This window comes from Cupressus sempervirens, chromosome 6, assembly GCF_028749045.1.
Source record: "Cupressus sempervirens isolate cs-2001-9-10 chromosome 6, ASM2874904v1, whole genome shotgun sequence".
In the NCBI taxonomy this organism is placed as follows: Eukaryota; Viridiplantae; Streptophyta; class Pinopsida; order Cupressales; family Cupressaceae; genus Cupressus; species Cupressus sempervirens.
Window position 1 is genome coordinate 421,894,767 of NC_143123.1, and position 20,901 is coordinate 421,915,667.

Genomic DNA, 20,901 nt, shown 5'->3' on the forward strand with positions numbered 1-20,901 from the left:
GGGTTACAATTAGGGCTATAGTTAGGTTAGAGTTAGAAGTAGAGTTAGGGTTAGAGTTAGAATTAGAGTTAGGATTAAAGTTAAGTTTAGAATTAGGGTTAGGGTTAGGGTTATCATTAGGGCTATAATTAAAGTTTAGGTTAGCATTAGGGTTAGGGTTACAATTTGAATTAGAGTTAGTGTTAGGGTTAGGGTTAGTGTTAGGAATAGGGTTATAATTAGAGTTAGATTTATGGCTAGGGTTAGGATTATAGTTATAATTAGAGTTAGAGTTAGGGTTAGAATTGGAGTTAGGGCTAGAGTTAGGGTTATAAATAGAGTTAGAGTTAGGATTAGGGGTAGATTTAAAATTATAGTTATGATTATGGTTAAGCTTATAGTTAGGGTTAGGTTTAGGATTAGGGTTAGGGCTAGAGTAAGAGTTATGTTTCAACTTAGATTTAGAGCTAATATTAAAGTTGAGTTAGGGTTAGAATTAAAGTTAGGGTTAGAATTAGTGTTAGGGTTAGGATTAGAATTACTATTAGATATAGGGTTATATGTAGAGTTAGGGCTAGGGTTATAGTTAGGATTATGGTTAGGGTTAGGGTTTGGGTTAGAGGTAGAGTTAGAGTTAGAGTAAGAGTTAAAGCTAGGGTTAGGGTTAGGGTTAGGGTTAGAGTTATATTTAAGTTAAGGGTTAGGGTTAGAATTAGAGATAGAGTGAAAATTAGACTTAGAGTTAGACTTAATGATAGAATTGTGGCAATAATTAGGGTTAGGGTTAGAGTTAGGGTTATAATTTCTGTTTGGATTAGGGTTAGAAATTTGAGTTAGAGTTATATTTATGGTTTGTGTTCAAGTTAGAGTAAGAGTTAGAATTAAAGTTAGAGTAATGGCTAGTGTTAGAATTATGGTTAGGATTAAAAGTAGAGTTAATATAGTCTTAGGGTTACGATTAGGGCTAGAATTAGAGTTAGAGTTAAGGGTAGAGTTAGAGTTGGGGTTAGAGTTTAAGTTAGAGATAGAATTAGGGTTAGGTTAGAGTTAGACATAGGGTTTATATTATTATTGCAATTAAGGTTATTTTTCAGGGCTATTATTGCTATTACAATTGATGTTAGTGCTATAATTATTACACTTTAAATTAGTGTTATGGTAACTATTAGGTTTATTTTTATTTTTATGTGAGTTAGTCATATTAAAATGCTCATGACTAGTGCTATTGTGATAGTCATATATATTTTGTGATGTGTACTCACTCCTCCCATCCCTTCCTACTCTCCTCAGAGATTGTCTTTAATCTCTGTGTGTGTGTGTGTGTGTGTGTGTGTGTGTGTGTGTGTGTGTGTAAAACCCACTATTAAAAATATAATATTATTTCTATCTAGTAGTAGATATAGGGTTAAAGTTAGGTGTATAATTTACTAAACCCTTAGTATAGTCACATATAGCTTTAGGATGCAATGTTTATAATTTTTGTTTGGATGACACTTAGTGTTGTGGTTAGGGTTAATAAGTGGTTAAATGTTACACTAAAAAAAGGGACATGGTTAAGGGAAGTATGAGATTTAGGTGTGGTGTTCAAGTATTGGGTATGTGTAGGATCATGGTGTGCCAAAAAGTGGCGATCTAAACAATATTTAGTTCTAAAATATCTCAAACCATTTCAAAATCTATTCCAAGTTTTTTCCCACCCACCTTGCTACTAAATGAAAAAAATTAATATCCTTATAAGGTCTACTATATCTTTTGATACCAACCCTATATGCTCAACTTTAAAAGCATCCTAAAAATGTGTTTTTGACCTATTTTTATGTGATTTTTACTTCAAACATGTAGCTGATGATTATTTTTTCATCAAAATTCAATGAAATGAAAAGGGTTTCTTAAGAATATTCTTATCTTTCCATAAATTAAGGTTTGTCAAATTATGAGTTTAGGAAGTAATTATTACTTATTTTTTAATGGATTTACATATAAAGTGTTGACTGAAAAACTACTTGAAAAACAACTATAAGTTTTAGATGGTACAACATTTTTTAAATCTAAAAGATGCATCACATTTTATGTTTCTTCTACTATAAGGAAAAAAAATTGAAAAATGAAATATTGCTAAGTTTTGAATTAGTTAAGGTGGTCAGAAATGAGAGTTTTTTATTTCCAAAAATACTAAAGTAAAAAATTAATTAATTATTATTTATTTAGAATAAAAATACCAAAAATATGTGTCACATCCAAACATGAGTCTACTACTTATATCTAGAATTTTATTTAAAAATATTATCATTTGATTTTGATTAAGGTAGTCAAGCATACATCTACTTCTTATTTTTGTTCTAAAATTTTTGTAATATTACAGTAAAATTCAAAATTTTGACCAATCATTTTTTTTTTTTTTTAGATATGTTCTAGTAGTTTAGAAACTAGATTTAATTTTCTAGGGATTCTTTTCTCTCAACTTTTTGATTTAAAGTTAATAACAAGTAGAAAATTGCAGGTCATGTTGAGATAACCCTAATTTTCTAATTTTTTATTGCCACTTAAGAGCATAGTTTGGTTGACCATGATCCTACATATACCCTATTTGGAGTAGAACTATGGTCAAAATTGGGATATAGGTTTTAAAAAAGACTAATAGTGGAATGCTTGTAATAATATATGTTCATGAAAGGGGAATTATAAATCCCAACACACCTATTTAGATGATGTAAAAATTTGAAAAAAATAGATAAGAGTCAATTTTATGGAAAACATTTCTCCATGATGATGTGAGAACATTATATATTGTTGATTTTTTTATAATACTAATGCAAGTTTTACTGTAATGAATAAGAATTGTAATCAATAGATATGCCTATCATGAACAAAATCTATGTAAAATTATGCTTTTCTTTCTTAACTAATATATTTACTGGTAACATCCATTGAAGAGATCTTCTATAAAAATAAATTTGTTTTTTCTTGTTCTCTTCTTCATTAAAGTTACATAGAACAATGTGAAAACACAAATTCCAATACAAGTAATTAGAAGAAGTAAAAGTCTAAAACTGGACAAGAATGAACTATATACATAACATTTATTTGTAGTGGTGTTTTTCAATAATTAGGATTGTAATGTGACCTTTATTTGAACAATTATTGTGAAATAATTCTTTCACCCTTGAGAGAAAGCCATCCTCTTTTGTAGAAGTGTCACACATAAATTTTTCTACATCTTCCATCTACATTATTTCTATCTCTTCAACATATTCAATTGACAATATTATGTTCTCCACAACTTTAATTATATTTGTTCTTGACTCTTTAATTATTTTTTGGTATTTGTCAAAATCAATATCAAAGAAATTATTAGAGGCCAATAAATTAGTTAGGCTAGTATCAATAATGTTTGAATCTCCATTCAAGGCATCCATAACTCAAATATAAACCTCTAAACTTATAAACAAACATCAACATATAGAAAAAATTAGAAAAAGATGCATTAGAAATTAACACAATTTTTTTCGAATGAATAATGTTCAAAACAAGATAAGTCAAAATCAAAACTATTTCGAACGAAACATTTAGATTGTAATGTTTAAATATGGTGACATTCCCTTCAACTTTTTAAACATTATATATACATTTTTTTAATTTGGAAAATACCTAAATAAAATAAATATGTAATCTAATTAAATAATGAAAAAATATAAACTAAATATATGATTTTTCTATTTTAAATAAATTATTAACTTTAATAGAATACAAATTTCATTGATATGGCAATATTTTCATTCACATTAATGATAACATTTAATTATGAAAAGAAAAATATAATTTTTTTGAAACATGCAAATCTAAAACTATTATGAAACATACAAATCTAAAACATGCAAACTAAAACCATTTCAAAATATGCAAATCTAAAATTGACATGAAATATGCAAGTCTAAAATTAATTTGAAATGTGTACATTAAAAGAATGCAAATAAAAGCATTATCATATATATATATATATATATATATATATATATATATATATCAAATAGATTTTGAATGAAATTCTAAATCTAAATTTAAAATACAAGACTAAACTATTATATGCAAATCTAAATAATTTTGAATGCAATTTTAAATATAAATGAAACTAATTGAAATTGAAATCTAAATCAAAGTAGAATATTATAATTAATTTTGAAATTAAATATACATCTAAATCTAAATATATAACTAAATCTACATCTAAATGGAAAATTAAATATAAACAAAAAAAAAGAAGTATAAATCTCACCTGCAAAACAATTACTCCAAAACTTCAATCAATTCCTCTTCAAAAAATTCAATATACTCCTCTAATAATGTGCACCTCTTCCTCTTGCCAAAAAAACCAAAATGAAAATGAAATTATGAGCCTTTTTAATAACTTGTGAAAGAATCCTCATACCCCAATGAATGTCTCTTCATGTTCCAACGAAGGTGTTTCAAATTCCACCGATCCCCACAAAAAATAAACATGAATGTGAGTGTAAAAATATATATTTTTAAAAATGTTTCATATTTAAACTTTTCATAAAATTATTTTAGCTCTATTCTTTATTATTTTCTTATTTAATTAAAAAATTTGTAATTGCTCCCTTTTCTTTCTTATTGACAATGAATCTATATTAAATTTATATCTAAATATAAATTTCATTTGTAACTCCCATTAAATTCATATTCTATTTCTATTTGTTAATAACTATGATTTTCAAATGGCATTACATATTTTAATTTGATTTTTAACATTGTTGTGAATGCCAAATGTCATTTTCTATTTTAAATTAATTTTGAAATATAGATTTCATTTGTGACTCCCAGCAAATTTATTTTCTATTTCTATTTGTTAATAATTATGATTTCTAGGCAAGAGCCTATAATACGATGGTAAATTGTAAGCCTCTTTTTTTAGAGGTCTTGTGTTTGAGTATCGTCAAGCTAAATAAATAAATAAATAATAACAATTAAGTAAAACACATAATAATTAATCTTGGCTTCATCCTCTTACTGATAAAAATAATAATTTATGATTTCTAAATGACATTACATATTTCAATTTGGTTTTAAACATTTTTGTGATTGTCAAATGACATTTTCTATTATAAATTAATTTTTAAAAATAAATTTTATTTGTAACTCTCATCAATTTATTTTTTCCTTACACATATTATTCTTTGGAATATTCTTGTGTTGGGAATTGTTGCTCCCATTATATTTGACTCTTGGCATAATTAACATGAAGTAGTTCTCAAGAAACACTTAATTGTTATATGGAAAAAAAAATCATATCAATTTTAATAAAGATAACATGGTAAATAATTTGAATATAAAAAATGTAAATAACTACATCTTGTTGTACAAAATTCATTATATATGTTAAATTCTATATTATTTTCTATATACAAATACATAATTCTTAAAGAATTTTAATACGATATCTATAAAAGAAGAACACAATTCTTAAATAGTTTCAATAGAATATCTTTAAAAGAATAGCATAAATAATTGATCATTGCAAGTTGAAATCTAGTCTCTTTTAATACATACAACTTAGTGGGTGAAATTTATCAATTTTCTCTTCAATTAAATCAATTTTGGGGAATGGATGACATTAGTAAATATTCAACATGTATTAGAAACATTCTTTTATTTTTCCTTTTATTGAGGATTTTTTGTGTTTTAAAAAAATGTACATGAAGATTGATATAAGATATTCAATTAAAAATAAAAAATAATTTATTATTTAAAGAAGAAAGTTGTAATGGCTAAATCACTTCAAATCTATAGAATAATTAAATATTTCAAATTAGAGAAACATTTCTATTGTTTAAATCTATGACTTTTTTATGTTTCTTTTGATATGTTTCCTTAGGGAAAAATGAATAATAGTATTATTAAAAAAAAATCAAATTAAATTGATTTATAATTCTTAAAATATATCATGTAAAGCTTAAAAAGGAGATTCTCAAAATGCAATTTAAATTTTCTTCATGTCCAAAAGGTATTGGAGAGGTTTATAAACTAAGATAGATTAACACAATTTTAAAGTACCAATTTATTTTTTGGAGTTTGGGGCCTTTATCAATTCTATTAAGAGAAAAGTAGTCAACTCTACCAATTTAATTGAAGAGGCAAATATCTAACATTGTTAAGTCTTCTATAAACTCTTCCATTTTTAAAATTAGTTTCATTCTTTTTGTCAAAACATTTTTTGCCACCTAAAATTTCATTCAGCTTAATAATTTATGAAAATATTAAATTAAAAACAATTAAAAGATACTATTTTCCTCAAATGTTTCTAAATTTCACTAACATACATCATCAAGATAATTTAAAAATCATTATTTTCTACAATAATTTATACAAATTTCTTAATTTTAACATTTAAAATAGCTCCAAAATCCATTGAGTCAGTAACAACCAACAAACATAAGTGAATAATAAAGAGAAAATTAAACAAATAAAAATGATAGAAAATATTCTCGAACACTTCAAGAAAGCAATTTAAACAAATAAAAACCTCATAATAAGTGATACATAATACTACCTGAGCCCATGAAATTCATCATGGTTTTACATAGAGATGATTTTGCATAGAAATATTAATCAAAACCCAAGTAATTAAAATGAAACCCTCCTATAAAATAGGATGTGTTTTTCTCATATAAACAAGTGTCACATAGTACTTTCCAATTAGCTTTCAATTACATAGTTAATTCTATATAGAATTATATTTAGTCTATGGAGTAGTTCCTTACATGAAATGACTTGCTTGATATTGATATCTATGGAGTTCCCATTACTCAGTTGAATAGAAGAGTGTGGAATAGCCTTATTTAGGTGAGGTTGGACTGTGCTCTTATCTCAACCAACTAGTATATTCTCTCCACCACCTCCCACAAAGCCTTCCCTAGAACTATCTGTGATCACTCCACACTTCTTTTCTCTTGGATTGATAACAAGAGGGCTAAAATAAAACTACTCAGACATGAAATCATGTGGCAATCATCTCTAATTTTCAAGGACTATATTTCCTAGTGGTGGAATGTCCTAGTGCAGGGGTCAACAATGTTCTGTATTGTTAAGAAATTATAAAGGAAAAAATAAGTAGGTTATGTGATGGAGTGAATCATCATTTAGAAATATATCTAAAGATAAGAAAGATATTGAAAGGAGATTGGAGATCCTATAGAATGATATGGCTAATGGGACCCCCTCATATGACACCCAATAGGAGGAATGATATTGTTGTGCTCAATTGAAGATGACTAAGGAAGAGAGGAAATTTTCTAGAAATAGTGGTCAAGAATTCAGTGGCTTGAAGAGGGGGATAGAAAAATGATGTTGTTGAATTGGAAGACCTCACAAATGAAGAAGAGAAATACTATATATAAGTTGTTGGATAACACTAGCTAGAAACTTATGAAGGAGAAAGATATTGAAGCACAAATATCAAATTGTATTTAGGATATCTATAATCCACCTCCCCAAAATCCTGACAATAATGTAAAGGAAACACTCTTAAGGATTATGAACCCTACCATACATGAGAATATAAAAAAGGAACTCCTTATGAAGGTTACAAAACAATAAGTTAGGAAGCAATGTTTCCTCTAGTGTTGTTCAAAATGCCAAGACTTGATGGTTATCCCCTTGTGTTCTTCCAAGAGTTTTGAGAGGTCATAAAGTATGATCTAAACCATGATGTGAGGGATTATTTAAGAATAATAAAGATGTCAATAGAGCTCAATCAAACTTTCATTGTGTTGATAGTAAAAATTGATGACCTGATCCGACTTGGACAATTTTAATCAAGTTGGGATTTGAAGATAAATTTGTTAGATAAATTTAGGAAATTGTTAATATTGTCCAAGTTTTTGTTCTTGTGAATGGCACCTCTAGGAGGTTCTTTTCATCTAGCCAAGGTCTTCAAAAAGGTGATCCCCCATCACCTTACTTATCCATTATTATTTTTGAGGTTTTAGAAAGAAATTTTGTTGCTTGGCATGAAAGGATAAAAAAGGAGGTATCAAACCAGCCTCCTCCCTACCACTAAAGGTCTTGCAGTAGTTTGTTGATGATGTACCTTTCTTTATGGAATCTCCTCAATTGATGTACCTAAGGCCTAGAAAAAACATTTAAATTAGTACAAGGAGGCATCAAGACAAGATATAAATTATCAAAATAGTAAAGGTTTACTTCTTCAACACTGATACAGACTCGAGGAGGAGAGTTGTGAAATAACTAAATTATTAGGAGGCAGAATTATTTGACACCTATCTTGGCCTTTTGCTTTCTATCAAGGAGGTCACACACTAGTTTTAGAATGGGTTGATGGAATGTATGTACAAAGAAAACCTATGTGATGGAAAGGAAAAATCATTAGTAATGTAGGTAAATTCTAGCTTCTCTCAGCTTCCCTACAGGGAATTCCAATTTACTTCCTATCTCTCTTTAAAATATTAGGAAGATACAAGGACATTATTGAGAAAATTCGGCATAATTTTCTTTGATCAGGGTTTGAGGAGAAGTCATGTCTAAACTTACTTATTTGGGAAAAGGTATGCAAGCCCAAGTCCTAGGGAGGTTTGAACCTTAAGAGCATTGGTGACTTGAATAGAGCTCTCATGTCCAAGGTGTGATGGAGGCTGGCCAATAATTTGGCTAATTGGTCCAATATTAAGGGGAGACTTGTTACACCAAAATATTTATTGTAATAATTCCCCCTTGGGGTCTAAAATTTGGAAAAATAAATTGTAACACACCACAAAATTCCTAAGGAAGGGTGTTGAGGTATGGAATTTCAATCAACTTCTAGGAAGATAATCGGTTGGGTGATCGTCCACTCTCCCACTCTAAATTTTAGGTGGCAATGGATAGTTGCACAAGTCAATTTGGAGAGAAATTGAAGTATTACATCACTTCCAACAAGCACTAGAAGAGATTATGATCTAACTGTAGTTTGATGGAGGCAAGACTGATTGGAGAGCTACGTAAAACTATTGATAATGTTTGCACCCACATAACTCCAGTGGAAGATATTTTAGTTTGGAGTTTGGTCCCCTCAAGGGATTTTATAATTAAATCTACCTATACATGTTGCATTGATGGAGGAGGCATATCAGCTATTTGGAAACTTGTGTGGAACCCATAAATTCTTCCCAAAGTATATTTTTTAGTGGTCAACACTGTATGGGAGCATCTTCAACATTGACAATCTTAAAAAGAGAGGTTTTTAGCTAGCAAATCAATGTGTTCTTTATTGAAATGTTAAGGAATCCATCCTCCACCTCCTTATACACTCTCCCTATGCCAATTTTATCTAGAATAAGATCCTCTCCATGTGGGAGGTATAGTAGTGGTTTAACCATGATTTCTATCAATTTGTGGATAATAAATGGAGCCTCAATCATATTGTGGAGAAATTTTATAATTTCAAAATCACTGCAACACGCAACACTATTTGGCAAACCTCCCTGCTTGTAATCATTAAATACATTTTTAATTAATAATTATTTTCTTGTAAACTCATATAAAATTTGATAAAGAATCTAAATTAGACCCCTTTCTAATAAAAGTAGAAAAAAAATCATTAAATATAATTCTTATTAATAATTATTTGCTAAGAAATTTGTATAAAAATTGCTAAAGAATCTAGATTAGCCCTTTCTTTAATAAACGTAGCAAAATGTCATTAAATATATTTTTATTAATAATAAAAAAGTTTTACATTAGGTATGGTTTAGAAGAACATACTATGAAGAAAGAGGTAGAAATAAATTTTTTACATTAGAAACAACATAGAGCCATATCTAGATATAATCTATTTGTAAAATTCCTAACCAAACTCCAATTACAAGAACAGTTTCAAACAAATGGCTACCAAATATGTGTCAAAAAATTAATGTAGACAATATCATGCTACCATTTAACAAAAAGAAAAAGAAAAGGCACCATCTTAGATCCTAGTTAGTGAAGAAGGTTCATGAGAAGAAAGGTGGTCTTTTTTTGAAGGATGCGATGGTTGATTCCCAACTGTTGTATCTTGAGATGAGACAACAACCTTTAATGATGAAATAGGAAGGATGTTTCATCTTATACAATCTATCACGATGGTGTGAATGAAAAGAAAAAAGTCAAGAATCTATTGAATGCATGAGCCTCCCAAATTCTACAATCATGTCATTTATGCTTCCATCTTGTAGAACATTTTTTTACAGAAGAGAACATACCTTTGCAATTCTAGGCCAATATTCTAGAATATATTTAGAAAATCACCTTCTCCCAAAAGTTATTTTTATAAAATCTAGGAAAGAAATGAACTCCAAGGTACTTACATGGGAAAGTACCCACCCAGTAGCCCTAAAAATGTGTGAGTATATTTTGAAATTGTGAGGGAAGATTGAGGAGAAAAATCTTGGACTTAGAGTTATAGACTCATTAGCTAGAATAAGAAGAATAATTTACAATTATATTCTTAATAAATTTTGTTTCTATCACTGTAGAAAATCCAAAGAGAAGGGCAGCATCTACAAACAAGAAATGAGTGTGGGTATCTATAGGACAAGGAGAAATTTCTTTAATAGAGTATATATGTACCCACAAGAAACATTTCCATTATGAGATTCCTCCAAGAATAGACAAATCAATAGAAATAAGCATATGGAAAAAAAGTTATGAAGTGATCTACTAATTCTAGGGTCGGTATGGTCATACAATAATACATGAATTACTATATATCAAATTGAACTATCATCATCCCCCAAAGGTAGTAGAACTCAAAAACAATGGAAGAATGTCACATAAGTTTTATGAATAGGAGTAATTTTTGGTCAATATCTTGAAGACCCAAAAGAATACATGTTGCTACCAGTTTTCATCATGCCTAATCAAAGAACAAAAAGGTAGATTTATGAATGGTGGCACAAGAAAAAATAACATGTAAGAACATATAGAATAAGTGTGGTAAAAAAAGAGGAATGTTTACAATATTTAACTTCCTTTGTCACCTTGGACCAACACAACAATAAGGTTATTGAGAATTCAAGTTGTGCATTGGGGTGGAACTCCAATAATGAAATATAGGCATCCTACATAGGTGACCTGAAGGAGATTGTAGGACATAAGCTTAGAAGGTTGTAGGAAAATATGTAGGTGAAGGTAGTGGGGGTTAGGGTATCATTAGAATTAAGGACGTCTCATCAGAATTGGATGCCTCTAGAAAAAAATATTGAATGAGAACCCATCATATGGAGCTTTTATTAATGAACCAAACGGACTCTCTAGGTGGAATCACATGTTGTACTTGAAATGGTTTTCCCTATTTAGGATTGAACCCAATGCAAAATCCTTCTATCTTCCTATTACCCATAAAATGGACTAGCGGAAAGGTGAGTTTTAAATAGTTTTTCCTAATTCTCTAGTAGATCATTTAATTTCTTCTATTGATCTTACAATGGTTGGGAATTTTTTTGTACCACAACCCAAGATTGATATTGTTTAATCTATGGTCAAAGGAAAATAGAAGCTAGAAAATCAAGTTGACATTATCCTAGGGGATTTTTGTCTTCTATTTTCTTTGAAAGGGAGGATTTTGAATATGTTTTATGTGGAGGACCCTGAATGTTTGGAAAGAACTCTTTAACATTGAGAAAATGGGGACCTATGGTGGAATTCTATGATACTTCCTTCAGCATGGCTCTAATTTGGGTTTTTTTCTTGGTCTTCCTCTAAGGTTTTGGAATCAAGATGTGTTAAAAAAATCAACATATTCTTGGGTGGAGATGTAATTCATTGACCCTATGATAGCCACTAAGTCAAGCTTGGGTTATGCTTAAGTTTGTGTCAATGCTCACCATCTAAAAAATTTACCAAAAAAAAAAGATATTGTTTCAAGACTTGGAAAATTTTCTCATGAACTGGAGATTGAGGACTTTCCCTTTGCATGATTTTATTGAAAGAAACTAGGGCATTCAGCAAAGAAGTTTCCAAAGAATCTAAAGTAGGAAGCTAAAAGTCTAGATGAAGCTTGGTAGAAGCCAAAGAAGACGATGTTTAGAAATAGAAGAACCTGTACAAGGCTTAGTGAAAAGGAAATGATGAAGAGGTTCATGTACCACCTTATGGTGGTAAGGCATCAAATACTTTTCCTAACTACTAATCATGTTACTAATGAGGGAACTAATTCTAAAGAGGTAATGGGACCTACAAATACTCCCCACAACAATCCTAGTGTCAGTAATTTCATGGAGATGGACATGAACAAGAAACCTATTAATTCATCAAAACCAAGTATCCTTTTCTTTTGAGGAGAAGAATTTAGGGTTCTTTCATTCTCTTGTCCTTAATGGTCAACCTACGAAGTGGGAAAAGTGATTTATCAATAGCAGTGGACCTGTTGACTAGGAAGTGGAAGAAATCAAATATTTAATGATTTGGAAACCCAAGAAGAAGGGATAAGTAAGAAAATATTGAAAATTATTAGAAGCCCCCACATTGCTATCAAGACAGAATGATACCTTAAAATTTAGGTGCAATGATTTGATTGAGTCCTTTACTAAATCTTAGCAATGCATTATTTTAGGGGAAGGGGATCTGAATATCTCTGTTGAGTTTAAGGATGCTAACTTTGTCAAATCATCCCAATATAAACATAATTTTTTATCTAGTACTCCAAAGAAAAATTAGAAAGAAAACTATCTTTCTTGTGAGATTCATGATAACACTACTCAAAATATTGCAAACAGAAAGAAGAAATAGAAGAATAGTCTCTCCTCTTCTTTCTTAGGGATGGACACCAAACTAAGAATAAAGGATAATGTCATATGTTAATTGGAAGAGGAGAGAGGAGAGATTATTTGTAATGCCATGTGGAAGAACTTCAAGTGGACATTTAGCACTTTCAGATCAAATTTGAGATTCTTCTACTTCCTATATCTTTCCTTTTTCTCTCATGCTATAGGGTTGGATGTTGGTTGGTTCTAGTCTATTGAACAAGGCTCTAGTTATGATTCCACCATTCACTCAACATTTTATTTATATATGAACAAAAGTAATGAAGTTATAGATTCTATTTTAGATGTAGTTGGTGTTTTATGACTCATTTCTATGCATCATGAATGTACTTGTTTCAAAGAAATGAATATGAAGTAGCAAATGAACATAGTTTCATTTTGATTCTTGTCTCCTATATCTATTGTTTTTAACCTTTTTGTGATTTATGGAAAAAGCATAGATCCTATTGCATCTCATTTTTTGGTTGTATTTCTTAATGTGCTTTTTCCTTTGATTCAAAGAATCACGTAAATGCTTAATATATCTTGGCAAGGTTGCAAATTTCATGGAAGGATCTAATAAGTATGAGATTTAGTTTGAACATTAATGTTTGATTCATAGAGTGAATGGATATATTACTAATATCTTGATATATGTTGTGATTTATGGAGCACCCAATGGTGAATGCATTGATCAACCATAGGATCTACATGTTTTTTGTTGTTCCATATGTGGGTTATGTTGATATCAATCTATAATCAATATTATTTTTCCCTTTTGTGTTGAAGAAATGAAATGATAACCCTCACTTAGCTTGTGACTCCCATATATCCTATTATTAGCTATTTCATACCATTGTTAGTTCATAAGTGAAGAAGATTCAAGGGTTTTATCTACTTTGTCTAAATTCAAATCTATATTTTGCACTGGTCATATAGGTGAATCTAAGATCTACTCACTTGGGATTTGTAAAGCTTGAAGTGAAGAAATATTTTAGCCTTGCAGTTGGCCCCAATGTTTGAATTGGTGCATCAAATATGAGAAGTAGCTACACCTTAGATGTATTTTTCTTATCATTGGGTTGTTAAAATCTTATTAAATCAGGAACCAACAAGTTTATTCAAAATACAACATGGTAATGTTCAATTATGAAGGCTAAATACCTTAGAGACTCACCTTTCCAATAACATTTATTAAGTGTTGACCTCCCTAGTAGATCAATAATATGCAACAAAAATCTTAACAACCCAAAAATAATAAGAAAGGGAGTGAGATAGTTGATTGGGAACAGGAACACTATCAAATTTCAAGAGGATAATTGGAGTGGTAATCCTCTATGCAAGACCTAGTATAGTGTTGCAAGGAATGCGCACGTAAAACAATTTGGTATGTGGAGAAGTAAATATGTTGATAAGAATAGGAAATGGAGAAAACTTGACCTTGTTATCATGAACCATAATTTAATCCATGAGCTTCAAAGTATTATAAAAGGAACCTGGATTCTGGCCTTTGCTACTAAGGATTGAATAATTTGGGATCTAAATGCCTCTAGGGAGTTTAATGTCAAATCTACCTATAATAAAATTATTGGCCATGTGGAGTGCATGGATTGGAAACATGTGTGAAATCTAGGAATAATACAAAAGATTAGCTTCTTTTGGTGGGTGACACTACATGGGAGCCATAATGAGGATAAATCTATTTCTTAGATCCTAATTCATTGTAACAATGCTAGTGAGGTGTGGAGGGAATCTTATATAGATTTGGGATTTAGTGGGTATTCCATTGTGATCTTCAAAAATTTATCCTGGACTAGGAGGCTTTTTCTACTCACCCTCTTATGAAGAAGTTATAAAATATGTTAACCTCGTATATGTGTTGGAACTTATGGAAGGAAAGGAACAACTTCATTTTTTGAGATAAGTCCTCTCCCCCCTAAATTACTCTCGAAATCACTATTAGTTTATAAATGGAATGCATCCCCCTCTATAAATGAAAAACATTTCCCCATCCTCCTACTCTTAGTGAGAATATTATTGTTGATAACTGAGGACTTCTTGATCTAGTTTCTAAATTTGAAAAATCCAAAGCTATAGCCAGGAAGAAAGTGAGATGTAATTCTCCATTCATTTCATGGTTTAAACTCAACTTTGATGGTTTGGCTTGGAATGGTTTTTCTACTAAAGGAGGCCTTATAAGGGATGTCAAAGGTAATCTAGTAAAGGATTATACTAGAAAATGTAGTGAGAATACTAGCAACTTTGCAAAAGTTATGGGATTATTTTGGGGGGTCAAGTATGCTAGCCAATTTGGTATTCAGAAATTGAAATGTAATGCCCCACCAAGCGATCCAAAAGAAATAATCCTAAAGTTTTACTAAGTTTGCTAAAAAAAATTATTTTTTTAAAAGTAAGAATGTATAACATACACATCAAACACATAGTAGCGGAAGCAATAACATATAATCATCAACAAACATACATAACAGGTTACAATCCTTAAGGATCCCAAGACGTTGAGTCACTTTTAAATTTAATCTAAAACTAAGTCCATCATTTAATACATCCATATGAAAGAATAATGAAAAGTCCAATGTCCATATAATATACATTTGTTCTGATTGAAAATACGATTACCCTCCCATAATATTTTAAAACAATAATTCTATAATTTTACCAAATAGTATTCATCATTAATTAACTTTAATTTAATTAATTTTTTATTTTTTTATTTTTTAAATCAAAGAAATTAATAATTATTAGTCTAAACACTCATATTAATATCTTCATTAATTAGTAATTTACTAATGTTTAACCAAAAACTATTAATAAATTAATATTATTATATTTAAAAAGTATTAAATATTAATTAAAACTATTAAATATATTAACATTATAAATAATAATAAAAATCTTTTTAAAAAAAAATTTATTATTATTATTATTTTTTATTAAATAATATTAATTCAAATAATAATTAAAATTAAATATAAATTATTGCAGATTAACAAAATCGAATTCCAATACATATTGGAATGGCATGGAATAAAGTTTTGTTTTTATGAAAAATACAAATTACATGCGATTTACATAATTGTTGCCTGTGCACATAGTACCGCAGCGCACGACTGCTGTCGCAGTCGGCCTGCGTTAGCAGGTACGACTGTACAACAGTCGGCCTACTTTTAATAAAGGCATGGATGGGGGTATTCCCCCCACCAAATAATTTTTATTTTTATTTTATTATTATTATTTTTTAAATTTATTTTTAAATATAAAAGCTTTGTTATAATTTTAATTAATTAATTAATTTATGTTATAAAATTTACAAATAAACAAATTTATTAAATAATTCATTTTAATTTATATATATATATATATATATATATATATATATATATATATATATATATATATATATATATATTGAAATTTTCTCTTTCTTTAACCTGGTAGAGAAAATAATTCCAACCTTATGAATTTTCTTTTTAATTTCAGATCCCACCCAAATAAATTCAATAATTCCTTAATCTCGAACGAGGGTTTCTCCATTTTCTTTCTAATCCCTACATGTACGAAATATTAATTGACAGGCATCTATTAATTTTTAATATTGGAATGTATAAAATTTCATCATAGAGAATCTACAGTTACGAAGAAGACAAGAAGTAGGAAAAATTGTGTAATTAATCAGTGATCACAAGACCCTACCTGATCTTGATGCTAATTTGAAAACTCTGAAAAAGAAACTATGAGAGAATTCGCTCCTCAATAACTTTACTAGAATTCTCCTTCTGAAATTTGCTGCCAAAAGATGTCTCCAAAATTCCTGTCTCCCCAAAATTCTTTCCCAAAATTCCCTGTCCAAATTCGTGTCCCCCAAAAATGAACCCCAAAGATGCGATAAGGAGTTTTCTCCTCAAATCGAGGCACTAATTGTGCGTTCACCCAAGAGGACTCTTTGCTCCACTGAGTTAACTCTAAAATTAACTTGTATTAATCTTTGCTTTATCATTTAATGCACCTTAAATGAATTATTAAATAACCTTATTTAATATTCCACTTGACTTCTATTTTAATCTTTATTACTTTTAATCCCATGTGCACTTTATGAAATTAAAATAACATTATTATTTCCACTTATTTTATCTTTTAATTTATTTCTTTTATTTTCAACTCAAGCTCACATCATGCGATCTAGAAACTTTAATATTTTAATATCTTTCAACTTTTAATTTATTTTAGAAACTTAATTGATAAAATATTTAATTAATTTAAATAACAATAATATTTAGCATTTATCTAAAAATGAACTCTAAATATATTATTATTAAATTAAATAAATATTATCATATTCTAAATTATCCTTAAACTTTTATCTCCGAATTTTAATTCTTTTATTTAATTAATTTCTCAATTAATTAAATATGAAAATGTCATAATAGTTTTCCATTAAATTAAAACATTAATTAATCTTTTTAATTAGACTTAATTAATAGAAAATACATCAAGAACTCATAAAGAAACATATGAAAACCCATCATATTAAAACACATACTAAATCAAACAAAATGGTTAAAATCATGAAATAACATCATTTGATGCATTCGGAGGGCACTTAACTCAGATACTTGTCCTAATTATGAATTAGGACAATTGGCTAAAGGGTTTAGGATTTGGACTTAAGAGTTTATCTCCCCTCTCTTACCATTGAGATAATGCGATAGGGTACGCTCATCCTGGCAATTCAGGGAAGTCGATACCTGGTACCTACAACCTACATAAAATCCATGCATGTACAGACACAATATTCTAAGCTAAATAGACAATGGTAGGAAGTGGTGCATCATGTAGATCCCAACTAGCAGGTGACTACGACTCCCTTCCTTAACCACATCAAAAACACCATACATAAGAAAACAAACATGCACACCATACACATGCAGTATGGGGTAAGTATCCATAAGAAAGCACATGTGATAATGAACCATCTAACTAATTATCATCGATAACTAAAAACACTGAATAATCATCATACATGCATGAAATATAGAGTACCAAGTAATCTAGTCATATAATAAACTAAGTCTAAAATAATATCTGAAAATCTGAAAGTAATGCTACAAAATATCAAGTATAAAACTAGCCTAAAAGAGTTTTGCAAGGATAACATAAATGCAACTTAGGGGTAGGCACTACATCCACCCCCCCTAGACTTAGGCTTACTCCTGGAAGCCTGCAACAAAAGAAAAGCTAAGGACTCACTATGCGGGTCCCATTGGAGCCTTTTCCCCTATAGGAGGATATGAATCCACTGAGTACACTCTCTGGGCTCTACCCATGTCACCAACTGTAGGTTCTGAAGCTACAGGTCCCTGGCCTAAGAATTGTGGTTTCCTTTGAGCGCAATGAGATGATTTGTGTCCATGTTGTCCACATGTGAAACACTCTCCATCAAAGCTCCTCTGAACTCTAGGTGCACTAGAATACTGAAAACTACCCCCACTAGGATAAGACTGAACACTCTGAGATGGTCTATCATACTGGTTGGGCTTGTTGCGATGAGTCTTGTGATAGTTCCTAGCATTGGAACCATGATGCATGATGCTCCTGCATAATCATGCATTTAATATTTGTTGGGTGCTTAGTTTTATTTGGGTGGGAATTTAATATTTATTTAAAGGTAGTTGTATTTACCTTTTATCCCACATTGCTTGTGTTTGTAATGTCTTGGGTTAGAAGTGCCTATTTAAGCAAGGCTTATAATCGTTTGTAACCAAGTTCAAGAAGTTCAAGAAATGGAAGCTCTTCTAATGGAAGTTTGAGAAATAAAAGTTCTTGAATTGTAAGCTCTTCAAATGTAATCTCTTCTAATGGATTTCAAGTATTAATGGATTCTTTATGAAGCATTTTTTTTGTCATCTCTCTATCTCCATATTGTTGAATTTTTGGTTGTGAGTTGGCATGGGTGGTGTGGCCCTTCATCAGTGGTATCAGAGTGGGAGTTCCTGAGTGTGCGGACAGATCGCCGAATGTGAGGCAGTTTGCACCAGGACCTTGAGTTGGTTGAAGTTTGTCAAAAAGTTCTTGATTGTGTAGACAGATCGCCGACTGTGAGGCAGTTTGCACAAGGTTCTTGTGTTGCATGAGATTTGTCTTCTAAACACTTGATTATGGAGAAGAGAAAGAAGAAGATGACTTTTGTGATTGGATGGATTTTAAGGATTCCTCGACTTGAGAAATTTAGAGCAAGAAATCAACAATCATTGCTAGTTGATTTGCAGAAGCAAGTGAATGAATTAGAAGCTAAGTTGCGGAAATGAAGAGCATGTCACCAGAAAAGAGATGTTGATAATTCCTTGGATGTGGAAAAGGAAGATGATCCAGTGGAAGAGCAAGCAGATGAAGAGAAAATTATTTGCGAACCAGAAGTTGAAGAAGATGAAAGAGAAGAGGAAGAGCATGAAGATGGCAAGATTTATGAACCTGAAATAGAGCAAGATGATTTGAAGATTGCAACAATGGAGGAAGAACATAGTGCCTTCGTTGGAGATCAAGCAGGTGGAGTAGTTACGTGCATTGTTGATGACATAAAAGAGGCAAGCAAAAATGAAGATGTCAAATAGGTAAATTCTTATGAATCATGGGATGTTGTCTTTGATATCAGTTTAAAAGATATTGATGATGGTTTGCATGAGGATCTTGTTAGTCATGTGTGGTATGCAAAGGAAGATTGGTATGGTGTTGCTGGGTTTATTACAGGTGTGATTAATTCAACAAGATTGGATGAGGATGAGAGTTATACTTGGATAGAGTTCATTGCGAAGGAGTATTTTCAGTAGTAAACAGTTGTTCTGACTAGGTGTTGGAAAAGAAGAAAGAAGGAAATATATCGGCATCGGATACTTGTTCCAGCTATGTGTTGGAGGAAAAGAAAAAAAACATTCAACAGTGGCTACTTCATTTTGTGAATCCATACTCACAAAATTTTTCCTACCATGGGAGTCGGATGCAGGAGCATCATGCATCAGCAAAAAAAAATGTGGAAGCCTTTACTAAAGATGAAGATGGATGTATCTCTTTCTTTTGGCATCAAAGTGTGGGACACACTTTTCTATCTACCAAGGGAGTCTGATGCAGGAGCATCTTGCATGGGAAAATTAAATTATTAGAAAAAAGAAAAAAAAAAAAAAAAAAAAAAATTTGTGGAGGAGAGAGAAAGTGACGAAAATAGAAGGAAAAATAATTTAAAAATAAAATAAGGGAAAATGGAAAAAAGAGGAATTTCTATTTTCAAGGTGCATGGGTGGCATAAATAGAAAATAATAAAAATAGTTGTCATTCCATTAATCGAGGTGTGTAGGTGGCATCTTAGAAGTTTGTGGAAAGTTCCTTAAATCATGCATTTAATATTTGTTGGGTGCTTAGTTGTATTTGGGTGGGAATTTAATATTTATTTAAAGGTAGTTGTATTTACCTTTTATCCCACATTGCTTGTGTTTGTAATGTCTTGGGTTAGAAGTGCCTATTTAAGAAAGGCCTATTATCATTTGTAATCAAGTTCAAGAAATGGAAGCTCTTCTAATGGAAGTTGGAGAAATGGAAGCTCTTCTAATTGAAGTTCGAGAAATAGAAGTTTTGGAATTGTAAGCTCTTCAAATGTAATCTCTTCTAATGAATTTCAAGTATTAATGGAATTTTAATGAAGCATTTTGGCATCTCTCTTGTCTCCATATTGTTTCATTTTTTGGTTGTGAGTTGGTACGGGTGGTGTGGCCCGTCATCAAACCACCACCACCACTCTATGCTATAGGATAAGTTCCTTCTTGCTGCTGATTACCCCCAAGAGGAGGTTTCCTATTGCCACTTGCTCCCTGACCACCCTTCGATCCAGATGCTGAAGGTGCTCCTACAAAACCCCCATGTCCTAAGTTCACATTCTGCTCTACAAGGACGGCTCGATGCACCGCATCCTTGAGGGCTTTAGGTTCAAACACCTTAACACCCCCAATTAAACGGTTGTTCAAACCTCTAATGGAATGTTGTGCCAACTGTGTTGGGTTGTGATTGAATCTTGAAAAGGGCATGAGCTCAAAGAACTTGTGCTCATACTCTATAATGGTCATAGTGT